Source organism: Cupressus sempervirens, chromosome 5 (genome assembly GCF_028749045.1).
Source record: "Cupressus sempervirens isolate cs-2001-9-10 chromosome 5, ASM2874904v1, whole genome shotgun sequence".
In the NCBI taxonomy this organism is placed as follows: domain Eukaryota; kingdom Viridiplantae; phylum Streptophyta; class Pinopsida; order Cupressales; family Cupressaceae; genus Cupressus; species Cupressus sempervirens.
The window spans coordinates 518,436,359-518,461,544 of record NC_143122.1 but is presented as its reverse complement, the minus strand read 5'-3'; the positions used below and the strand labels follow the sequence as shown (position 1 = coordinate 518,461,544).

The window sequence follows — 25,186 nt, the reverse complement described above, 5'->3', positions numbered from 1 at the left end:
TTTTTGTGATAATTCTGGTAACATAGCTGATAATTTTTCAAATTCTCTAGCAAATTCTGATACTAATCCCTCTTGTTTGATTTGGGTCAACCTTTTAAAGTACCATTTTGGATCTACCTGATCAAATCATTTTATGAGTTTTTGGGTGAACTCATCATAACTTTTAATTTGTTTATGCCCTTGGTTATGTAGGCCATGTTGCCACCAATCCTATGCTATTCCCCTTAAATGAAGGATAGCAAATTGGATAGCTCCCTTTTCTATCATAGGGTTCAAGGAGAGATAGGTATCCAATATTTGTACCCATGAGCATGCAGTGGTCTTTTCTAATCCATCAAACTTTGGGAGGCTTATTTCTTCTTTTAGATTTTTTTCTTGATGTGGGTGTCTTCTTTTCTTATTAACTGATTTCATCTGAGCATCACAATAGTCTTTGAAAGGTATTTCCATTCTAATTTTAGGGTCAATTTTTTAATACTCAATTATAATATCATTTATATTACTCACAACATTTAATTCATCCTCATCTTCTTGTTCCTCTCTTGGTAGGAAGGGGGGTCAAGTGGGTCTATGTTCAGATTTTGGAGTATGTAGCTGAGTATTGTCATTTTTAGATTGATGGGAATTTCTATCTCCCATTCTTATTTATATTACAAATGGCTTCTAAAAGGAGTCTATTTGTTTCACTTTTCTCAGTTATAGCCCAGGCATTTCTTTCCATTTATTCTATGAGTGCTTGAGTGGTTCAGTTTGTTTGTTTCATGAAGGCTTTTAATTTATTACTTATTTGATTTTTCATTTTGGTGGAATGTTTCCTTCCTTCTCTTTCTAATGCTCTCTAATCTCTTTGGTGTTTTTGCATTAACTAATTCCCACAAGCTGGTAGGAAAGATGCTCTGATACCACTTGTGATGACCCCTTTTTGGAGCTCTTATAAGAAATCCTAACAAAGTAATTATATTCTTAGTTTTAGAGAATACAATAGATTTAACTTTAAAATAATCTTATCAAAGCTATTTACATTTAGAAGGCATAGTTCTTTATAGCATCATAAACTTAATTTATTATTAAAATATTGGAGGAAGAACTATAATAGGGTGCCTTGTTACCCAATCAGTGGGCCTCACTATTAACCCTTATTATAGTTACCTTCCTCTGATCATCATTTCCAAGAAGGTTCCTTGGTATGATGTACCCTGGGATATCCCATCACCATAGGCCTTACCCCGGTACCTCGAGTGATGTCACCCAATCCATTCCACCGCAGGCCTTAGCTCAACTTGCAGAATCATGATCTTCATCAGTTCTAAGTATTATTCAATTTTTATTCTAACACTTCCTTGATGGATTAATCTATTTAATTATCTTGAGAGAAATTAATATTAACCCAATATTCCATTTTAATGTATATTCTTGCAATTTTGATATTAATTCAATTATTAATCTTGGTATACATTTGTTATAGAGAGATTCAATATTAACTATCACCTTTGACATATATGTTTTAAAGCTAATGTCAATTCAATGATATATATATATATATATATTCTTTGATATAATGAATTAATAACAATTCAATCTTCAATTGAAACTACTATCAATTCAAACATCAATTCAATCATCAAGTATCAACCGCATTTTCCATTGTTGGAAAAGTGTTTATATCATTCATACCTTGTCACCTATATTAGTCAGAGTACTATGGATTCTAACCTGAGTTTGGACATTGCGCAGTGACTATACCTGGGGTCAAATGTTGTGCAATGACTGAACCTAGCATCAAACCTTGTGCAGGGTCTGTACCCTAACAGAGGCTATAATTAAGAGTTTTATCTATCACATACTTTATGTGGAGGAGAAGAGTTTCACATGACTTTCTTTATTATTATCTTTATTTTAAACTTTTCCTTGCTTCCTTTTACATTTTACCTAACCCTAATTAAATATCTTATCTCTTGGCAGGAGCGACGTATATGAGGAGGCATGACTATATACTTTAATTGCTTTTAAATATTAAGTTATATTCTTTTTTTTATTAATTATTTTTTATAATAAAAGTTATAATATATTTAATTGGATATAACATTTGTAATATAATATAATCATTTGGTAATAACATTTTATTGGTGATTTGTAATGTAACATTTGTAACATTCTTATTACATTTATAATTTATTAAATTTTTATGAATGCTCAACACCAATGATAAGGTGGTGAATATAATCAATATTAAACATTTAAATAATTTACAATTTGGCTAATCAAGGGGATATGACAAAGCTTCCCACTAGATTCTCACTTTTGAGCATTTTGAAGCAATATGTCGAACTTGGTGACATCTCCTACATCTAAATGGGATGCCTACATAATCCAAGGGTTGAGTCCAGCATCCTTTTGAGGTTTTGATCTCGATTTATGTTGGTAGCCCATTTAAATATTCATTTCAACTAAAACCCAGGCATAGATGGAATGTAAAAGGTTTGAGGAGCTTTCATCCACCATTAAAAAATCACCTAATCTATTTGCAATTTCTTCCAAACAAGAATTAAACCATAAGTGTAAAGGGAAATATGGAAGTCTTACCTAGATTGGGACTCTATCAAAACCTTCCAAATTTGAATGGAAATTAGGGTTCCGTGGTTTTAGCATTAGGGCATATTGATCCCCCCAACACCAAAAATGCTTGCATAGGACCATCTTTCTATCCTAGGTATTTTCAAACACTATAGTAAAAAACCCTTTAGCTGCTAGGTAAATTTGGACTATCACTATTAACAAGGGTCCCCAATTCTCTAAGATCCATTTATTTAGCTCATTCAAGCTTGGCCACAACTCACTAAACCTTCCTATCAGTCCATATTTAGAAAAGACTAAAACATTATGCATAACCTCCTCATCTACACATGTGTCTAAAACTACAGATAAACCCCCATCTTTTTGTTGCACAAGGGGTCTTCCATGGTGGTTGTTACATGTAAATCTATCCATCCCTCCTCCCTCATTGCTTCCTCCCACATATTTCTCATCGTCTCCAATAAATCCACCCCCATTTGAGAAGATTTCATTCACACTTTCACCTTTTCCTCCTTTGCATTTAAAAACTCTGTCATTTTTACTACTACCTCCACTAAAAGGACCTACCTATCCCTCTGTTAATTTTTCCATTTTCATTCTGATCAAGGTTAGTATTTTTATTCTATCCAATCCTTTTATCTCTAGCCACTCCAAAACTAGCACCATATTTCCGAGACCCTCCATTATTTAAGCTTCCATCATTATGAAAGTGTTCTGTGAGACCTCTAGTTTCCTTGTTCTTTGCAAAATAACTAGTCCCTAATTTCCCCTACACAAATCTTAATATCCCATCTTTCATGCCTAGTTGATCCTAAGAGTAGGTAGACTTTCAAAGATGTTTGTCGCCATTCTGCGTGCAAGGAAATGAAACCCTAGCCACAGTGACCATTGCAGAGCTTGGGAGTGCCATGTTCACACAAAAATAAAATAAAATTCAAGAAGGTATGTTGTTCAAAGGCATTCAGTTATGTATTCCTAGAAGTTCTATGAGGTTGAATCTAATTAAGGAAAAGCATAGTGGTGGATTAGCTAGACATTTTAGAATTGATAAGACATTGAGTTTGTTGAAGGAAAAGTATTATTGGCCACAAATGTATAAGGATGTTTATAAACTTGTAAAGAGTTGTGGAGTTTTTCAAGTTGCAAAAGGGGTGAGTCAAAATATTGGTTTTTATACACCTATTATTTATTCTTGAGACACCTTGGACTGACATTAGTATAGATTTTGTTCTTGGATTTCCTAAGACAGTGAAAGGGTATGAATCCATATTTGTTGTAGTGGATAGATTTTCTAAGATGGCTCATTTTATATCATGTAAGAAAACATTAGATGCTGAGAATTTTGTTGAACTTTTCTTTAAAGAGATTGTAAGATTGCATGGATTACCAAGAAGTATTATTTCTGATAGAGATAGTAAGTTTGTTGGTTATTTTTGGAGGACTTTGTGGAAGAAGGTGGGTTTTGAGCTGAAGTTTAGTTCTAGATTCCATTCACAAATAGATGGATAGAAAAAGGTTGTGAATAGAAGCTTGCATAATTTGCTAAGATGTTTAGCTGGAAATAAGCCAAGTAATTAGGAGATGGTATTAGCACAAGTTGAATTTTCATATAATAATTCTTTGAATAGGAGTACAGGGAAGATAAATTTTGAGATTGTCACTAGAATGCATCCTAGAAGTGTATCAAATTTGAGAGATGTTGTTAGTGAAGAAAAGAGAAGCATTGCAGGAGAAAAATTTGCTGATTTTATGGAGTCTTTGCATAAGGAAGTGAAGTTGAGGTTGGAATAAAGTAATTAGAAGTATAAGGAGAATGTTGATCAGTCTAGAAGACATCATGATTTTCAAATTGGTGATGAGGTGATGGTTCATCTGGAGAAAGGAAGATTCCTAGTTGGAACATACAGTAAGTTGAAGATGAAGAAATTTGGACCTTATAAGATCTTGAAGAAGTTTGGCAGTGGTAATGCTTATGAAGTTGAGTTTTTTGATGACATGGATATATCTCCTATATTCAATATTTCTAATTTGTATAAGTATCATGAGTCAGATGATGAATTTTTTGTATTAGATGACTATCCTAAGAAGCAGATTGAAGAAGTTGAATAGATATTGGATCAGAGAGTTGGCAAGAGCACAAGAGGAAATATTACTATGAATATTTGGTGAAGTGAAAGAATAGACCTACTAAAGATACTTCATGGATTTCTCAATTTGAGTGGGATTCAACTCAGGTTGTGACATCTAAATGAGTCGAGAGAATCATTTCTTTCAACTTTGATTGTTTGACATAGAAGAATCCTAGGTTGCCTTGTTATCCTACTCATTTTTGTTCATTCTACAAGTTGGTGCCTAAGAGTTCCTTCATGTGCCTAGTAGTCCTTTATGTGTCAAGTTACTGTAGCAATTCCTTCATGCGTTGAGTTACTGTAGCAATTCCTTCATGTGTCAAGTTACCCAGTGTATGCCAAGTGACTCTTCATGTGCCAAGTTACCCACTATATGTTGATTGACTCTTCATGTGTCGAGTTACCAGTGTATGTTGAGTGTCAGTATTTGGATGTGATTTATGTGAGCTAACTTGGGGGATTTAATTCAATCATGACATTTATGTTAAGATCATTTATTGGGATGTGTCTAGACCATTTTTGGGTTGTCCCTCCTCTTATGTAATGTTCTAGAATAATATGTAATTCATTTTGGCAAGTGTATATAGGGTATTTAGGCTTAGAGTTAGGAAAAATTTTTGGGGAGCAGATTGTAGAGCAAAATTAAAAGTGCAAATTTGTAGTTGGGTCTTTTAATTTGGATGTATTTATAATTGGCCATAACCTAGAAGGCCTTATAGCTGGGCATGTATGAAGATGTTTTGATGAATCAATAAAAGTATTTCTCTCGTCTTCCACCTTTAGTTGTTGTTCCTTGTTTTTTCTTCTATTGTGTTAACTCTTGCAAGGTGGTTTGGATAGTTGGATGAGCCTTTGGCCCTAGATATTCATCCTTTTCCTACCTTAGTAAGTGGTGTACACTAGAAATGTGTCACACTCTAAACCATTCTATCCAAACGATTCCATGAGTTTGGAATGCTTGGATGCCAGCTTAGAGCTCCCTATCCATGGAGTGCAAGAGAGTATATTTCAAGAATGAGAAAGCTCACAGATGAGCCTTAGAGATACTCTTCTTGCTAGTAAACCATGCAATGGGAGGTTCCAAAGACAAGATGCAAGAATACAAATGTCTCAAGGAGTTTCTCAAGAATGCAATGCAAATGAAGATTAAGCTAGAATGAGATGCAAAGTGGAGCTATGCTAAAACATGTATGAGAGTGTTACAATACCATTATTAAGCATTGTGAGATTAAGCTACATGTAAAAATGAAAGCTAAGCTAAGGTAGAATGCCATGATGCCATAGATGAGAGAATGTAGACAAGAAATAGAAGTTCTCCACAAAGCTCCAAAGAAACCTATTAGAAAACCTGCAGCATAACAATATTCAAAATGAGGATGGATGCTTTGAGGGGAAAGCTCTCTCCCTTTTAAAGATGTACGGACGGTGGAGATCAAGGTGAAGATGGTGGATGATCAACGGTTGAATTCAAAAATAGGAGTGATCCATGTGTACGCATAAGTCAACCAATAGAATATAAGTTGACTTGTCACATAAGACAAAAAGTCTCACAAGCCTTTTCTTTTAATTGTAAAATAGAAAAAGGACTTTATGTGTGCACTTTAAGTGGGTTAGAAGAAAGGGGTCTTTTATTTAATTAAAAGGGGACATGTTCTTTTGATCAAATAATGAACTTAGGATAGCATAGTCAAACTATAGGTTATAATCAAATAAATTGATTATTAGCAATTTGGTCTAGGTAAATGATTAAATTAATTTAGCCAAAATGCTGAGAAGGGGGCTAATAGTCTAGATGACCATTTTTAGGTGATTACATTTGCCCCTCTTTGACTAATGCATGATCGATCTGGGAACACATTATGTCAAAGAAAATAGAAAGCCAAGTAGGCAGTGATAGATATAGATATCTGATTTTGAAGAACAAAATGTAGAAAAAGATAGCAAGTCCTAAATGTACAACCTGATAGTGGTAGTACTGAACACTAGGAAGAGAACAATGTTAGAATTCAAGAAGAATGTTAACACCTAGAAAAGCAGATAGAGTGAGAGCAAGTGAGAAGATCAAACAAATGCTCCTAAGCAGTGATAGAGTATTTCTGCCCCCTCGGGATCGAAATTGAAATGAGGTAAGGGAATGTAGAAACTGGATAGACATGAAAAAATTAGAATATAGCAATGTCCAAGATGACAGATAGATGATTAGAACCCAAGAATGACTATATAAAAAATTTGATAAAATGTTCCAGTTCGACTAGAGTTGACCTTGAAGGATATAGCATAAAAATAAGGTCAAAATGAGTAGAAAGGTGATTTTAGACATGAAATAGTGAATTTAAGTAGATATGAAGTATGGAAATGATGAAGACATGAAGAAATGAAGATGCCCCAGTGATGATTCAGAGATTAGACCTCAAAAGGTCAGCTAACTGCTCAGAAGAAAGTAGAATTTTAAAAGACAATTTTGACCATCAAGATGAACTCGAATTTGGATTTTGACCCCAAAAATGAATCTAGGACGTCAAAATTATTTAAGAGGTCAAAACTTTATCTAATGTGATGACAAGATAGAAAAGAGATGAAGCCAAAGATTAAGAAGGTGAAAAGACATGAACAAGAAGAAAGTAAAGAAATATATGAAAGGAGTTAGCTGATATGTCCACAAAAAGATGAAGAAAGAGAGCTCTCCCCATATGCAAGAATGCAAGACTAAGCTAGAAAATGAACCTAAAATGCAAGCTAACATGCAAAGTGGTTTACCAGCAAGAAGCACATAACATTTAGACTCTTAATTTCATCATTGAGCATTTATTAGGGACATCATGAGATCATACAACCATCACTAGTATAACTATGAGGATATGAATATGATCGATATCAGATAGGTATGTGGAAATCCAATCTAAGAATCAGAGACATGTAAGTTAAGTTAACTACGTGATTAGATTCCCTAAGTTTAATTTAGCAAGATTACACCTGTGTCAAGGCATAAGCGCCAAGATAAACCCTGAGTGCGATCTTGCAAAACAGTCAAGGATGATACATTTGTAAGTCAATGTGTTGAATAGGACCAGCATAAATGCTTACAACACTATAGACAAACAAAGTATGCCCACAAGCAGAAATCAAGAAGACATGCCCCATGCCCCCAGTCTTCTAGTCAATGACATCCTCGAAAGACTATTAGGGAGGTAACACATGGCAAAGAAATCATCATAGACAGCACATAAAGTAGATAAATATCAGCATAGCTCAGTCGTTTAAATGTTAAAGTGCGTGTGTGTAAGTCACTTGGCCATTTCTTCCAGACTTGATTCTGATAGTGAGAAATATCACGGCATCAGAGACCATAGGTAAACTATCTATAAAGTGTTGAAAAACACTTGATGTCAAAGTGGGGGAAGTGTTGAGAAACACTATTTTGTGAGTTGTCAAAGAAACCCTAATGCACAAGAATACCTCAATAGTCTAAGTAGTTATGCCTCCAAGATGAGGACAAGAAACAATTCCAATCTAGGAAATGTGTAGCAAAGTAGGTGATTGAGACTGATAGACATAGGTGCAAGGGTTTCAAGTAGTGCTTGTTTCCAGGTTTTCACCACTTGACAAATTTATTTTTCAGGACTTTTTTCAATTTTTTTGTATTTTTTTATTTTTGATTTTTTTGGTGATACATTAAAGCACCTATTGCTAGGTTTTCACTAAGATGATCATTTTTTCAGGACATTTTTTGATTTTTAGAATTTTTTCAGCATCATATATGATTTTTTTTGGAATTTTTTAGAAGGTTTAGAGATCACTAGTTCTCAAGCAAGATCACATCATTTTCTCCCAATGTCTAGCAAGGTATAGGATATGATGGAGCAACGAGCCAGTGGATAAGCAAAGATGGATGAAAAAAGAGTATGAAGCAAGTGAAAGTGATCCTCAAGGACTAACTCCTCAAGAGTACCCAAGCTAGGGGAAGAGGTGAAATAGTCATATGAAGCATGTTTTGGATAAGCAATGGAAGTAATGAGAAAGATAGCATGTAGAATAAGTAATGAAGCCAACAAGTGAGATAGCATGAAGTATGTAGTCCAAAAGAGTAGCCATGTCAAGAGACCTTTGAGAACCATGTTTCATTTATTATGATCAAGACCAAGGGGTAAACTAGATAGTATAGCAATGGGATAGAGCAATAAGAATAAAGCTCAAGATAGAGGCTATGAGTGAATGGGAGAGCACAATAGAAAATCTGGTGGATAAGATAGCCAATATGCAAAGATAGCTCAACATTGTCAAGATCAAAGAGAGAAGAGGGGATAGATGGATGATGGAAGAATTACGCATGATGCTTATTTACTAGGTTTTCATCATGGTACTTATCCAAGGTGCCACAAGAAGTAGTTTTCACCATAGGATAAATTTATTTCTCTTTACTTTTGCTACCAAGGTGCCACAAGAAGTGGTTTTCACCAAGGCACATTTTCAATTTTTTTCATTTTTTTAAATTTTTTTCTCTTTTTCTATTTGTTTTTTTTTGGATTTTTTAGAAAGAGCTCAAGCTTTTTGAATGTAGATAGTGCTCCTACAGGAAAGATAAGCCATGATAAGCCAAGACCATAGAAAGGTATGCTCAAAGATGTTGATAGGGTGATGAAAGAGAAATGGTAGTAGGAAGAGTATATCGAGGATAATAGTTCAGGTATAGAAAGTAAGTGTAAGCTTTAGAGGATTTCATGAGGGTAGTTGAAATATTGGACAAGATCAACATTGACACACACCTTGAAGGGTATTGGAATGATGGAGGAATCATGGATGAAATTGCTAGAGATTTAGATGTATGAGGTGGTAGAAGAGATATGGAAAAAAGTGGAGTGGAAGGCTTTGGAATAATTTTAGGAAGATTTTTGGAAGAAGATGGAATGGAAACCTTTGGAAGCTTGAATGTCAACTTTGAAATATTTTCAATATTCAAGTCTTTTAAAAGAGACTTGGGAATCCACATAGCTTTAGATTTTCCTCGTTCTTTGGGTGCTTGAGAGTGCATTTCTTCAATGATGGATTTAGGAACCCACATTTGCTTTGATTTAGCTCTCTTAATAGTGGACCTTTGTAGTCTCTTTTGTGCATTTTCCTTCTTAGCATTCACATGTCGATTAGATGGGACATAGTGATCTTCATTTTTCAATGGATTCTTATGTTTATTCTCACTTCCAAAGGAATTTTTATTTGTGGATGAATAAGGCTTATATGACTGGTTTAGATGGATAGATGGGTGAAAAGTCATCCAGGATGATTGTCTTTTTTGATCTTGAGGTATTATAGGAGAGCTAGGGAATGAGCTAGGAGTGAATGTAGGAGATGAAGGAACATAAGGTCCCAATATAGATGGAAGGTTTGAAGACTTTAGCTTTGATGGATGAGGACCAAGGATAGACTTAGGAGATGAAAATGGATAGTGAAAAGGGATATCAACATCTTTATATTGAGCAACATAGTCAAATCCATCAATAGACTCATGAGTAGCTTTGATAGGAACAACATTTTTAATAGGAGCACTTGAAGCTTGAGCACAATTTTGAAGTGGATATGGAGAAGTAGAACATGAGGGGATGCTTTGATCTTGACAAGTAGCTTTGGATAGCATATGAAGAGAACTTTTCTCATAATTTTTAGTAAGCTCAAGGGAGATAATGGAAGTGGTATCTTCATCATACTTAGGAGGTGGACAAGTTATAGGATATGGAGGGGAAAAATCTTGAAAGAGATGAAAGGGTGCTTGATCTTGATCTTTCTTGACATTTATAGCTTTTTCTTTTTGAGAGTCCTCTTGACATGGAGCCACTTCTAAGGACAAGAGAGAATGAAGAGTGAATGGAGTAGTGCTTGGATTAGGCATAGTAGTGCATGAAGGTTGAGGATGTTTAGGATTAGTAGCATGGAAAACGTTTGCAGCCAAGTGAAGGTTAGCTTGAGTTTCTTTTAGAGATAGCCCTTGAGGATACATGTAGTCAATGTGGAAAGGATTAGGTTCTTTATTTGATAGAGGCATGTTGGAAAGATTTGAAGTGTTGGGAGATGCATGAGTGTTGGAAGAAGTGGAAGATGTAATGGAGCCACTACTAGACATAGGTTCATCAACGTAATCTTTCTCAAGAGAAGTATCCTCAACACATGAGTCACTAGAGGTTCCAATAATTCCATTATCAATAAGATCTTGGATTTTATGTTTTAGCTCAATGCAATCTGAAGTACTATGCTCATTATGTTGATGATAAGCACAATAGATATCCAAGAATGGGTTTCCATATGAGCTAGACTTAGGTAACATGATGATCTTATTGCCAAGAAGTTTTTGCAATGTGTCATCATAAGAATGTTCCAAGGGACCAAAAGTTCTATTAGAAACATGTCTAGGATCTTCTTGTTGTTTCTCAAGTGAATAGAATGCATTCATTTCTTCATCATTATCTTGGTCAAAGATAGGTCCATCATGAAATTTTAGCATAGGCTCAAAGGAGGTATCACTTGCTTGTTCTCTAAAGAGGTCTTTAGATCTAGAAGATGAAGGCATTTGATGTCTTGAAGTAGAGCATGTAGACCTAGAAGAAGAGGATGACCTCAAAGAAGGTGACTTACATGCATGTAAAGACCTTAAGGAAGATTCATTTAATAATGCAATATTTTTCTCTAACCTTTTCTCAAGTTTAGACTTCATTTCCATCATGCGCTTAGAGAGACGAAAGTAAGAAAGATCATTTGTCTCTTCTAGTTCTTTGTATTGTGCATATAGATCTTGAAACTCTTTAGTGACATGGAGGATATCATGATCATCTAGATTTGGTTGAAGTTTGGTAGCACAAGGTTTAGATCCCATAGTTTTAGATGCAAAGCCAAGAATAAAATAGCCTAATAGATAACTTGATGTTGAAACTATAGGAGGTAGAGTGTTCACTTGCCAAGATAGTAGAGAGAGATGAAAGTGACTTGTCAAACAATATGTCCAAGAAACTTACGACATGAATGACTCAAGTCAATAGCTAGGCAAGATGCCCAAATAGCCAAATAGATAGAGCAAGCGGGGTGACAAGTGAACAACTCTCCAACCCAAGAGTGTAGTCAAGAAATCAAGGCAACCATTTCAGCAAAAAGATAACTAGCAAGTGGACATAGACCATGAAGATAGAAAGACCAAGAGCACCAAGACCAAATAGTCACTTTAAGCATGTTCAAGAACTAGAGACATAGAAAATAAAAATCAAATGATGAGACTCCCCTTAGCAAAAAACTCAAGAAAATATTTGCATTTGATGTTTTGACTTGGTTGGCAAAGTTTGACAATAGTTGATAGCATAGCAAGTTTGATGTTCAAAAGCAATTTCTTTCCAAGCAAGATAGTGACACATGGAGTAGTCTTCAAACAATCAAGCAAGGGACAAAGCAACCTTGCATGATACAAGCATATGTGAGGTCTTAAAAGAAATCCCTAGAACTATCGTCATGTGTATGTTCAAAAGATTTTCATAGGTCTAGCACATTCAAGAACACATCAAGCAATATCTACCTAAAAGTGATGGTTCATTACTCAACAACTTGGCCCACGCTTGATGCTCCTTTGCCTCACACCAAGTGGTTTCCCACAAGAGATATTGGCTTTTTCATGGAAGTGCCATAAGCACAACCAAGGGAACACATATGGTGAGTGTAAATTTTGGGGTGATCCGGGTAGTCCACTAGGATCGATCCTTGCACCAAGAAGTTGAGCAGCTAAAAAAAGGTAGTTACTAACTTAGAGTTTTTAGATAGGAATTCCTTTCATAGTGTTCCTCTTGCTCCCAATTACGGGACACCTCACCTTGCGATGAGTAACCGATCTCGCGACCACAAGAGTACCTTAAGCATTCTTGCCTAGTGATCTCCCTATGGTTGAAATCCCATAAGCGATCACACTAGGCGAAGACAATCACTATGTCTACCAAGGTTTTGTGTCCTTGATAGCCTTGAGTTTATAGTGGGTTGGAAGAGCTGGGTAATTTGCTTGTCCCCACTTGGGTCGTTCCTCTCAGTTTGTCCGAGAGCAGGCCCTCTAAAGAATTATAACTACACAAAGTGGATCAAATTTTGGAAGTCAAGATTTCTAGTTCACCACAAGGGTGAAGAGCATACTCTCCTATTCCAATCATTTTCTCCCAAACACACCAAGAAGATTCAGTTACCCCTTGCTTTTGAAACCAAATGGCAAGTCAAGATTTCTGATTCACCACAAGGGTGAAGAACATACTCTCCTATTACCAAAAGACTCCAATCACAAGTTTTATGTGCCTATGAAAAATGAACAATTAGTCAATGCCACACATGAAAACAAAAAAGTAAGAAATTTTTGAGTTTTTATGCTTTGGGTAGCCCTGCAAACAATGTTAGTAGCCCTTGCGCATTTGAAGCTTTGACATGCGTTCTTTTTATGCAATGTTTCAAATTTTTTTTTCATAAGGATGGCAACCTATAATCACAACTTGTTAGCACCAAAAGTTAGTGTGAAATAACATAAAAATCTGCAATAAAAAGAGGTGAGTTTCCTCAAAAATTTAATTTATCTTCCAACCAAGTGCATGCAAAGAAAGTGCAAGTTAATCACAAATGCTCTCATTTTTACTCTTTGATTTTGACCTAGTCAACAATATTGGACTTGTTTACTATGATTTTTTATCCAAAAATAAAAATAAAAAGAAGAGACCCCTATTAAAATTAGAGAGCTTTCCAAAAATGCAAAAAATTTTAAAAAATCTCTTCATTTGCGCTCTAGAGATCAATTTTGTCAAAATAGGTCAAATTTATCAAATTGAGTTTTTGATCTTTAATACAACCTCAAAATTCAAAACACAAAGAAAGAACCCCCATTAGAATTGAAAACACTTTCCGAAAATATAAATTTTTAAAAAAAAATCACTGATTTGCGATTAGAAATGGCTTTTTATAAATAACAAAAAAAAACTCATAACTCCCGAATTTCACGTCAAAATGCTCTGCAAATCGGACTAAGATATTTTGAGCATATACCCAACTTGTAAAAAAACATTTAGAACCAAACTCCAAGTGGTTTAAAAGATATGATCAAATCTTTAAACCAACTAAGTTTTTGGTCTTCAAACCAATTTACTTATGGGTTGGCCTTAAAACCAAAGTGATAATTCTAAAAAAGCATTTGATTAGATCCAATATGTTGCTGTAAAAAACCAGAGATGAAAAATAAAAGCAAATGGAGCTAGAAACTTGATTCAAGCCCCAAGGTGGGCGCCAAAAAATGTACACTAGAAATGTGTCATACTCTAAACCATTCTATCCAAATGATTCCATGAGTTTGGAATGCTTGGATGCCAGCTTAGAGCTCCCTATCCATGGAGTGCAAGAGAGTATATTTCAAGAATGAGAAAGCTCTCAGATGAGCCTTAGAGATACTCTTCTTGCTAGTAAACCATGCAATGAGAGGTTCCAAAGACAAGATGCAAGAATGCAAATGTCTCAAGGAGTTTCTCAAGAATGCAATGCAAATGAATATTAAGCTAGAATGAGATGCAAAGTGGAGCTATGCTAAAACATGTATGAGAGTGTTACAATACCATTATTAAGCTATGTGAGATTAAGCTACATATAAAAATGAAAGCTAAGCTAAGCTAGAATGATGCCATAGATGAGAGAATGTAGACAAGAAATAGAAGTTCTCCACAAAGCTCCAAAGAAACCTGTTAGAAAACCTGCAGCATAACAATATTCAAAATGAGGATGGATGCTTTGAGGGGAAATCTCTCTCCCTTTTAAAGATGTACAGATGGTGGAGATCAAGGTGAAGATGGTGGATGATCAACAGTTGAATTCAAAAATAGGAGTGATCCATGTGCACGCACAAGTCAACCAATAGAATATAAGTTGACTTGTCACATAAGACAAAAAGTCTCACAAGCCTTTTCTTTTAATTGTAAAATAGAAAAAGGACTTTATGTGTGCACTTTAAGTGGGTTAGAAGAAAGGGGTCTTTTATTTAATTAAAAGGGGACATGTTCTTTTAATCAAATAATGAACTTAGGATAGCATAGTCAAACTATAGGTTATAATCAAATAAATTGATTATTAGCAATTTGGTCTAGGTAAATGATTAAATTAATTTAGCCAAAATGCTGAGAAGGGGGCTAATAGTCTAGATGACCATTTTTAGGTGATTACAAGTGGCACATTCCTTTCAAAAGGGTGATCTCCACCCTAGCCAAGTGACTATGATGGTTGTGCATATGTTGATGTAGTAGTTATGGAAGTATTTGTTGTGGTTGATTGGGTGACTCCAACTGACACTCCAACCTATAATAGGGTGGATTAATCTATGGGCCCTTCAAATTCTATAAGGGTGGTGAAACAAGGCACATATAGTTTCAAAGGGTGGTGAAACAAGGTACATATAATTTTGAGGTAGCATCATAAACCTATTCCCTTCTCTATGGTTGAACAATTATTATAGTGCTTCTAGTCATCTTCTTCTTCTCTTGGTTCCTCTTCTTTAGTGCCAATATTCATTCCTTCATACTCTCTACAAGTTCCACCTTTTCTTCCCCTTTCCCTTCTAATAAATGCATCATACCCATCAAATAGCTTCTCAAAAGGAAATAAGATGTTGAGGGACCTTGTTACCTTCGATTTGTTCAACTCTAAGGTCCAACTCTTTCTTGGTTTTAGGGAAGAAATATTTATAGGTGTTTTCACTCCCTTTTAAGTACTAAATACTGAAAGGTTTGAATCCTTCAAAAAAAGACTAGATCTTCTTATCATCATTCAATAATTGCCATGTCTCCAAGTTGTCAAGAACATTTGGCCTGAACAAGACTTTGACCTTGTACTAATTATATATGAAATCTAAATGTGGGAGTAGTAGTATAGATGATATGACTAACAAGTCTTCCCTTGCATTCTTCTCCCTTGGAACAATTTGAATTAAGAAGACATCCAAGTTCTCAATCTCATCCTAGACCTTATTTCTATAATTTTTGAGCCTTGCATTCTTTACAGTATACTAGGCTCAAACTTTTTTTACTATAAGCTTCACACCTCCTTGAGTTTTTAAGACTTTGACTCCTCTCTATTTTGCAAAATTGATTCCTAGAAAAAAGTCTTTGTACTCAATTTTTTTGTTGGTGTTTTCAAATTGGAGCTTGTATGCAAGTTTAGTTACATCTCCATTTGGGAATACAAGCACCACACTAGCCTTGGATTTGACAGTAGCATAACTACCATCAAATTCTAGGGTCCAAACCTCTAGGTCACTAGAAGGATCTAGTTGTTCCTCAAAATAATTAAAGTTAGAGAATATCATGTAATTTCTTAACTCTATTTCTTGATATAAGATCTACATCATAGGGTCATCAGACTTTAAGACTCTCAACTTGGCTTTCTCCTTAGGTTCTAGCTTGATCTTTTTTATGCACAAGAATTATCTTAGTTGACCAATCCATCTTGATTTACCCTTCCATATGTTTGCAAAACATTTTACTCAAAAGCATACAATACCTGGCCAAAATATCTGCTACTAGATGGTTAGCTTCATTCTCTTTGCAGGGTGAGTAGCCAATGTTAATTCTTCATATTTCACTTGAACTATTAGGGGTACCTTCTTTTTATCCTTGGAATAGCAACCTCCAAATCTCTTGGTGAGGATCAAGCCAAAGGCATGAGTAACTGAAGAGGGCATGAAGTTATTAAAAGCTTTTGAATCAATTACGTAGCTACTAAGCTTATGGCCATTTACATATAAGGGCACATATAATGGGTCTAGCTTCTAACATAGAATGCAGCCCTAATCAACCCTTGTTCTACACTTTGGACCCCATAACTTTCACATTTTAGCTCTTATTTGTGATCTATCGGTTGCTATGGCTTTGTGATCTCATTGTTGACAAATTAACCAATCATATGAATATCTTAGCCAATTTCTCGAGCAAGCACCCATATATATCATCCCTATTAGGGCATGTTGTTATGACTTTCTCATCAATGTTCTTTGACATAATACTATAAATCTCATTGTATCAAAGAGGGGAAAAATGTAGATGCTCAAAAAAATTTCTCATCTATGCTTTCATCACTTCTTCATACTAACTCATCATTTGATTATATCTCAACAATATTCTTCATCATTCATATCCTCTTTCACATCATATCAAATCAACTCAAAATCATATCAAATCAACTTAGAATCACCAAAAATCAACCTATAACTAACCATAATCAACCAAAAACATGTCAAATACCTTAAATCAACAATCATTTATCTAGTCCTAGGCATTGTCACATCTCTCAGTGTCTTGGATACCTATCAATCTATAAAATCTATCAATCCAACCTCAGTACTATCATGGCTCTCAATCTTAGGTCAAACTATCATTTGCATCATCTAACCTTCAATATTGTCAAGTCTCTCAATGTTAGATCATTGCATTATCATATCAATTTAATAACTTTGACAATGTCTATGGATGTTATATGATCAACCCTATCAATTAACCTCGATCCTATAGCATTTACAACATTAGTTACATATTACATGTCCTTAATCCATGTCATGTGTCCTTGGCATGTTATTAATCTAAATTAGTCATTCAATTTGACCATAGATTTGGTCTACCCATCATCATCCCAATCGATCTGCATAATCACCACATTTCATCAAAGGATATTGTCACACTTATCTAATCAAATTCGCCAATCATCTACTAATTTTATCTATAGGATTAAATAACCTATAATTTAATCCTATATCATTCCAATCATTTATCTCACATTACTAATAATTTTTTCTAATTAACATCCTCAATTAATTAATTTTATTAATTAATTGATTCATCATTCACAAAACTATGGAAATTCTCAATTTCCTATGTCTCATTTTCCACCACTTAATTTCATAATTACTAATTTCCATTTGTATGCAATAATGAATTTTTTATTCAAATATTCCACATAATATTGACATAATCTTGACATTAGAATGAAACATGGACATCTTACATCATGGATTCTATCCTTACACTTGGCTAAGAAATGTCATAATCCATATATTCTTATTCCTTACACATATCTATATTTAACCATCATCATCATAGATTCTTGGCTTTAATTGGCTTTGAGGTGTCACAAGACGCTTCATAGATCCTTTTCCATTTATAGGCATGTTGAATTCCACGTGTCATACAATCTTACATTGGGCATCTTATGATATATGTGTCATGTCTTTTCAAAGGAATCTCTTGCCAAGTTGCATGTCCAAGGTGACAATTCCAATACTCTCCTCTTGTGTGTTGGCTATAAAATGAGCCACTTTGCTCTCATTTTTTATCCATTGATTCTTAGTCCCTTGGTCTTTGGTCTTCCAAGATTAAAATCACTCTTCTAGCACTCTCATAGCATCAACATATCATAGGCTTTTTCCTTTCAATTGTGTGCATTATAGGCAATTGGAGTGACATCATATGGAGAAGAAAGAAGGACATGGGAGCTACAAATATAAGAGCGAGTTCTTACCTTTTTTTGCTTCCTTTATTTATTTGGCTTTCATAGTAGACTAGAGGGTATTAACAAATACTTATTGGGTTTTGATTTTCTCATAATATGTTAGAAGTTTAGCCCATTTTGTAGTCCTACAATTGGTGAATCCGACATGAATATCATGCTTAACTAACTTGAGTTTCTTGTTTTTGTGGTCATAGGTGCAAGGAAAAGGCTCACTTGTAATGATATAATAGCTATCTAATCTTCCTTATCACACCTAGTCTAATTAAGGGGCCTAGTAATATGAATTTTAAGCTCTCATTTATGCATTCTATTAGCTTGTTGTCCTTAGGTGTACTTTGCTATGTTAGGGTGCACTTGGAAGCTCTAGGAAGGATTTTTAGGGGCCTAGAAGTCACCATTACCCCCATCTATTGTTCACTACTTAGCAACTACACTTATAAACAACCAAATGCACCCTTCTAGGCCCCAAGTGTACCATGGGTGCAATCTACACTATTTGGGCACACTTGGTTAGGTAGGTTTCAAAATTTTAGTTTTTGGGTCTTATTTAGGTGCCACTTCCTCACAATCTACACTTGGTCTTGCAAGAAACTACCAATTGTGCCCTCTTGGGCCCCAAGTGTACCATGGGTGTAGTTAGCACTATCTGAGCACACTTGGGGGTATCTTGAGTCATTTTGGACTTTTGAGGTGCAATCTGCTCTGTTAGAGCACAACTAGTTCACAAAAAGCACCTTTTTAATAAAAAATTGTATCTAGGGTTTTAATTTCTTATTAGGACCTAAAGTGCATGATTTTTTGTTACTGATGATCTATTTATCACATATGGAAATCATTTGGAGAAGAAATTCAATGAAAAACTACTAATGCTTGTTTCTAGGATGTTGTTGAAGACCCGTGTGCTTGTCAAAACTCTATGTGTGTGTTTTCTAGATTAGATAACACTTCAATTGGTGTACTAAAATAAATTTTCTATAATCCTTGGTATCTATGCATTATTTATAACCCTAGGAGTTTCATGGACATATCCTCTCCCCTTGCCATTCATGGAACTTGGTGCAAGAAAAATCCATCCAATTTCTATAGATAGGTCTGCCTTGGACCCAAGATTCACCACTTGGTGAGCCCCAAGGGATGACCTCAGAGCAATGATGGGAAAAAGCTAGGTCAACATTCTAGCTACTATAAAATAAACTCAATATGGTTAATTTTGTGTTGTTGGTATTACTACATGATAGCTCTCCTCCAATACCCTTGTGGTGCATCAAACCCCAGTTCTCAGGGCTGGGAGACCTTCTGAGGAAGTTTATCATTCACTTTCCAAATGAAATTCCCACACTAAATTCCTTAATTTAGAGGCCCAAAACCTTTCTATCCACTAGCTCAAGGGGTCACCCATGCTCGTGAAGACTTCCCACATTCTCATGGTTCTTAGTGGAGACAACAATCCCTTGGGAAGCCATGCCCCTTGGGAAACAAATCTTGATAGCCCTAAGATGTCAGTGAACTATAAGGGGGAGCTTGTGGTGCCAAGATTCTAAGTTGTCCACTTAGGATGAGCATGGATGAACTTCAATTCAAGTGGGAATTCAATGGATACAATCTTAAAGCCTAGGTTTTGGTGTGTATTTTCACTTTAACAACTATTATTTCTTATTATGTCTTATGTGTGTATGTAAAAAATTAATCAAGATAAAGCCAACTTGCAAATTTATGCCTTGGATACTATTCAAACCTTGTCAAAACATTACACCTCTTGTCAAAGCATTGTACACTTTGTCAAAAACATTGAAACTTAGAAAACTTGACAACTTATAACCCTAGAAGTTTTTGGAATGACTTAGATTCCACTCTTGTATAGAATGCACTTACATTCACCATAGTTTGTGCTTCATGGTTACATCCTATAGGCCTCATATTGCATCTTTTTATTCCTCATTGTGCATCCCTCATCTTTCATATTGCATTCATTAGGGTTTACTTTGCATCCCTTAGTCTTTGCATTTCAACCCCAAAATTTGCATCTTGCATCTTCCATCTTGCATCCTTTCATGCCTAACCTTCATCTTGCACACTTTTACCCTCATTTTTTGTGTCCTAACCATCATTTTTCACCTTTATTCTAGCCTTAGCATTGCCTGCTACCCCTTGGCCCTCTAAAACATTAATTATGAAACCATAGAACCCAAAATCACCTTAGTTTTAGTCTAGCTTACTAACTGCACTATGAAACTACCAACTACACTCTAACTAGCCCCAAGTGCACCATAGACATAGTTTTCTTTTTCTAAGAACACTTGGTGGTTTGAGAACCTAGTTTTGACTTCTAGACATCATTTTGGGACCTTAGTGGTTTCACTAGGTACTTGGATAGGCCCCCCTTTCTCAGCATGTCCTAATCTACATTCTACATGTCCTAACCATCATTGTCTTCACTTAGGACTTCATTCCTTAGGTCAAAATCTTCATTTTTCATCTCTTATCCAATCAAAACATCATCCCTAACATCCTAGCTTTCTGGTATAGCAACTTAGCAATCATCAAGCTTAGAATCAACAAACATTCAATCCATTCTCCCAATTATTCTCAAACTAGCCCCAAGTGCACCATAGGAATATTTGGTACTGTTGGAGTGCACTTGGTGCTATTAGAGTGCACTTTCTAGCTAGAAAATAACATTTTGGGCCTCTAGAATGCATTTTGGGACCCTAAAACTACATCTAGAAGTCTATGTAGGTCCTCATCCTACACATGACCAAAACATCATCTTGCATCCAAAACATCATTTTGCATCCTAGGACCTTTACATATTGTATTTTTTATCAGCACAACCATCATTTGGATGACCCTAAATTTCATTTGAACTCAAAACCATTGAACTTAGCCAAAAATTAAAATAAAGTATGAGTCTTAGAGTATCTCCTAGTGTTGATGGATGATTGATCTTGACTAGTCCTTTTTTCATTTTTATCATTTTTCGTTGGTCAAACTCTATCTATGTCTTTGTGGATTTGACCTTGTCATATTTATCAACTTCATCTTTTTATCTTTTATCTCTTTTTGGTCAAAATCCAATGTACACCTTTACAAGGTTAAACTCTTAGACAAAATACTTTCTAAAGATTTGATCCTAACTTCAAAACCTTGCATACACCCTTGTCATAGCATTATCATGTCCCTAGTCTCCATAAATGTTATTTTGGATTACTCTAGTGTCATATCCTCTTCATCTTGAATTTTTCAAAATCCTAGAATCATTTCCAATATCAAATCCTATCAACTTGTCCATCAATCAACTTGTCCCCTTGATCTCATACCCTCATGTTGCATGCCCTAAACATTATTATCAATAATAGCATAACATCCTTCACATGATTCAACTTGCATACATCAACCTCTAACATCATTATCAAGTCCAAAATCCAACCCTAACCTTCATTTTTCATACCATAGAGTCATTTTCATCTCCTTTAGTCAAAAACCAAAACATCATTTACATTTGCATTTGCATAATTTCCCTAGGACATTTACACCTTACAATTCAAAACCCTAGATCATTTTTCACTTCCTTAGGTTTAATAACACTCCTAAACACCTAAAAATCAAAAAAACCATAATATGCACTTCCATAGCTTGTGTTCTATGTTCCAAAACCCTAATTTGCACTTCCATAGTCTGCATTTCATCCCTAAACCCTAAAAAACACCTAAAAACACTTAAATCATTTGCATTCTACATATTGGTCACTATAACACCTCTTTTTACCAACTGCATACCTTCTACTTACCAATTGCTTACTAATATGAGTCAATACTTTAGGAATTAAATAAAGAGTATGATGAATGAAGATTTAGGATTTTCTTCATTTGACACTTAATCAAGTAGTGAGTATCAAAGTTAGAATTGCCTAGTGAAATAGGACTTTAGAATTGATCAGATAGACTAGAATTGGTAATCATGGAAATAAGCCAATTTTGGGGTATTACACTTTGCCCCTCTTTGAATGAATGTGTCAATAGCATGTTCAATTCAAAGAAAATTAGAAAGTATGATACACAGATTAGGAAATAAGATTAGTTCCAAAGTTGATGTCATAGAGACCAATTGATAAGCTTTTAAGGACCATCTCCAGAATGAAGCTTAGTCCTAAGGAATCCAAGTAGAACACCTAGATACCTAAACTGATATACATTTTAAAGGTTTCCTCTAGAATAGAGCTTGACCTTTAAGGATCTAGATAGAACATCTAGATACCTAAACTTGGTAGCATTTAAAAGATTATCTCTAGAAAAAATCTTGACCTTTAAGGATCCAAATAGAACACCTAGATACCCAAAATTGGTAGCATTTAAAATATTATCTCTAGAAAAAAGCTTGACCTTCAAGGATCTAGATAGAACACCTAGATACCCAAAATTGGTAGCATTTAAAAGATTATCTCTAGAATGGAGCTTAATCACTAGTACATTTGAGGGTCATTTTCAACCAAAATTTTTGACCAAAGGCCATAGTGGCCTATCATTTCATGTTTTTTTAGTTTTTATCCCCACGTTGGTCAAAATTTTGACCAACTTGAGTTCATAACCAAAAAAAAAAAAAAAAGGACCAAATTTCTGTAGCTTTTAGAGGAAAAATGTTTGAACACTAATTTTTTTGTAGTGCCTGAGCGAGAATAAAGATAATGCTTTAGAGACTCTCGGTGTTCTTTTGTCTACATTCACCCATAGAATCCTACCTTTGCACATTCACCTGCCCTCTATGAGTGTTCGCTCTTGTTGATCAAGGAATAGATTTATAGCACGCTATAGTTCAGGTGTTTGTCATTTTGGAGCGAGAATATCTTTAGCGAGTTCCATTTTGCATTTCTAGATCAATCTCCTTACTCTTTGTTTTATGTATATTCCTCATATCTTGTGTCATTGTGCATATTTTATGAGATAACCTAAGTAGATTGTAAGTAGATTGTGTGCTATTGTGTTGCAACTATGGATGGTACTTCATGTTTGTGCAAAACTTCGTCTACTTAGATCTCATTTTATTGCAGGGATTCAGAATGAAATAAGTTGTAAATCCATGGAAAATATATGTGAAGCTTTCAAGCATTCTTATGGGATCCCATGGACTAACCAAGGGTTCCCTCACTTTTCTCAACTATCCTGCTTAGCTCATGTTCAAATCAACCAAGGTACTTTGGATTTATAGTTCTTCCTCTTCCTAACAGGCTACACGGGTAGTCTGGATCTTATATTTATGGTCACATGTATGGTAGTAAATGTTTTGGGTAAATAATTGAAAAACATTATAGAAATTCAAGCAATGGCTCCTTACCCTATTTTTTTGGAGTGTTAGAATGTCTTCTTTTCTAATTATTTAATTAAATTAAACTCCCGATCACTCCTTTCTCTAGCTGTACAATGAAAGCATGATTGTCGAGCAGTAATTTTATTGTTGTTAGGGGAAAGTTACTAGAATTACTTGTTGGGGCCCGAGAATAGGGTGGTCTCTTTGATTTTGTTTGAATAATGATCTCACATCTCTCTTAAAAATATGAGAGAACATTATTCTAGTGATGGTGATGGGAGCTTTTATACCTAGCTTGAGGAGGAAATATCCCATCCATTAATACATATCTATGTTGTTGCTTGTTATAGGCTTAATCATGTTCACCCTTGCAGATGCTCATAGTTCACCAAATTTCAGCATTGTGGGAGTGATAATGATCTGTGGAGCTCTAATAATGGATTCCTTGCAGGCAATATTTACTATCCATCCATCCACTTCACAGGTGTGATGCTCTATAACCTTTTGCACATATTCAACAAGTGAAGACCCTCTTTTAGGGTGTTATACATTTTTTCCCAGTCACAATTCAGGGAGAAACAATTACGTATGATTCTATTGATTTAATTTGCCCTGCTAGTTTGAAATGAATAGATGGAAATGCTCTTTTGTTCAAAAATGATTGGACTCCCTATGCTGGCCATCCCCATCCAACTGTTAGGAAAATATCAATTAATTCTACATTAGCTTGTATATTTTTCCTCTAGGCTATTTAGATGTGCATTATTGCTCAACCACCTGTCTATTTCTGGGGTTATTTCACCTCATCCAATGACCCTTGTTAAATTGGTGTCAGTGATTCTTGTCTTATCATTTTTGGTAATTAACCTTTTTGCAATGCTACAAATCTTTGAGGAGTTCCATATTTGCATGGAACATTTTCCAATCGTGACCTTGGTCACATTTATATGGGGCCCTATACTGCCGAGGACTTGATTTTGGAAGAAGGTAGTTGTAAGGGCCCATTGTTCTTCCTCAAAACCATGTTCTAGTTGGCTATGTCCGAGTACAAAGGAAGATTCGATATATTTTCATGGAGTATAAAGGACCTAGTAGTTGTAATGTAGCACTTGAAGCTATGTTACTGAGTACAAAGGACCTATTATGAATGATAGTAAATATTGTTTAATATTGTTGTTTCCCTTAAATGACTTGGGCATAATTGAAGCATATATTGAGGCATTCCTTTATTGTGTGTAGTTGTGTTTTTGGCAAGGCTCTGTAAGAATTGCTAGTGCAGAGTATTTCTCACAGTTTCTGGTGTTTAGTCTATTTGGAAGATTTCCTAGAAGACTTACTATTTACTTGGGCGATGTGTATTTGCATGCCTAGTCATCACTCTGAAAATGGTACAATTAAATTATGTTTCCTTTGAATGCATTGTGCATAGTTCATTTGAGATATTTCTGAAAGAGCTCTGCCACTTGACATCTTGCTACTAAGGAAATTTTTCCTACATAAAAAATCAAATAGATGGCTATATACCAAAATTTAACATAGTGAAAAATAGGGCAAACTAAGAAAGAATAGGGCTTTTCCATAAAGGAGACGATTATATCAAATACTGGCTTAGAATTCCCTATCTGTATCCATGCTCATTGTACTAAATT

The 25,186-nt window shown here is 35.0% G+C and overlaps 1 pseudogene; it reads left to right on the top strand.

Annotated features, from left to right (window-relative positions):
* Positions 1-24,263, top strand: part of LOC149556979 (UDP-galactose/UDP-glucose transporter 4-like) — a 170,055-nt pseudogene extending 145,792 nt beyond the window's left edge.
* The last annotated feature ends 923 nt before the right edge of the window (positions 24,264-25,186 follow it).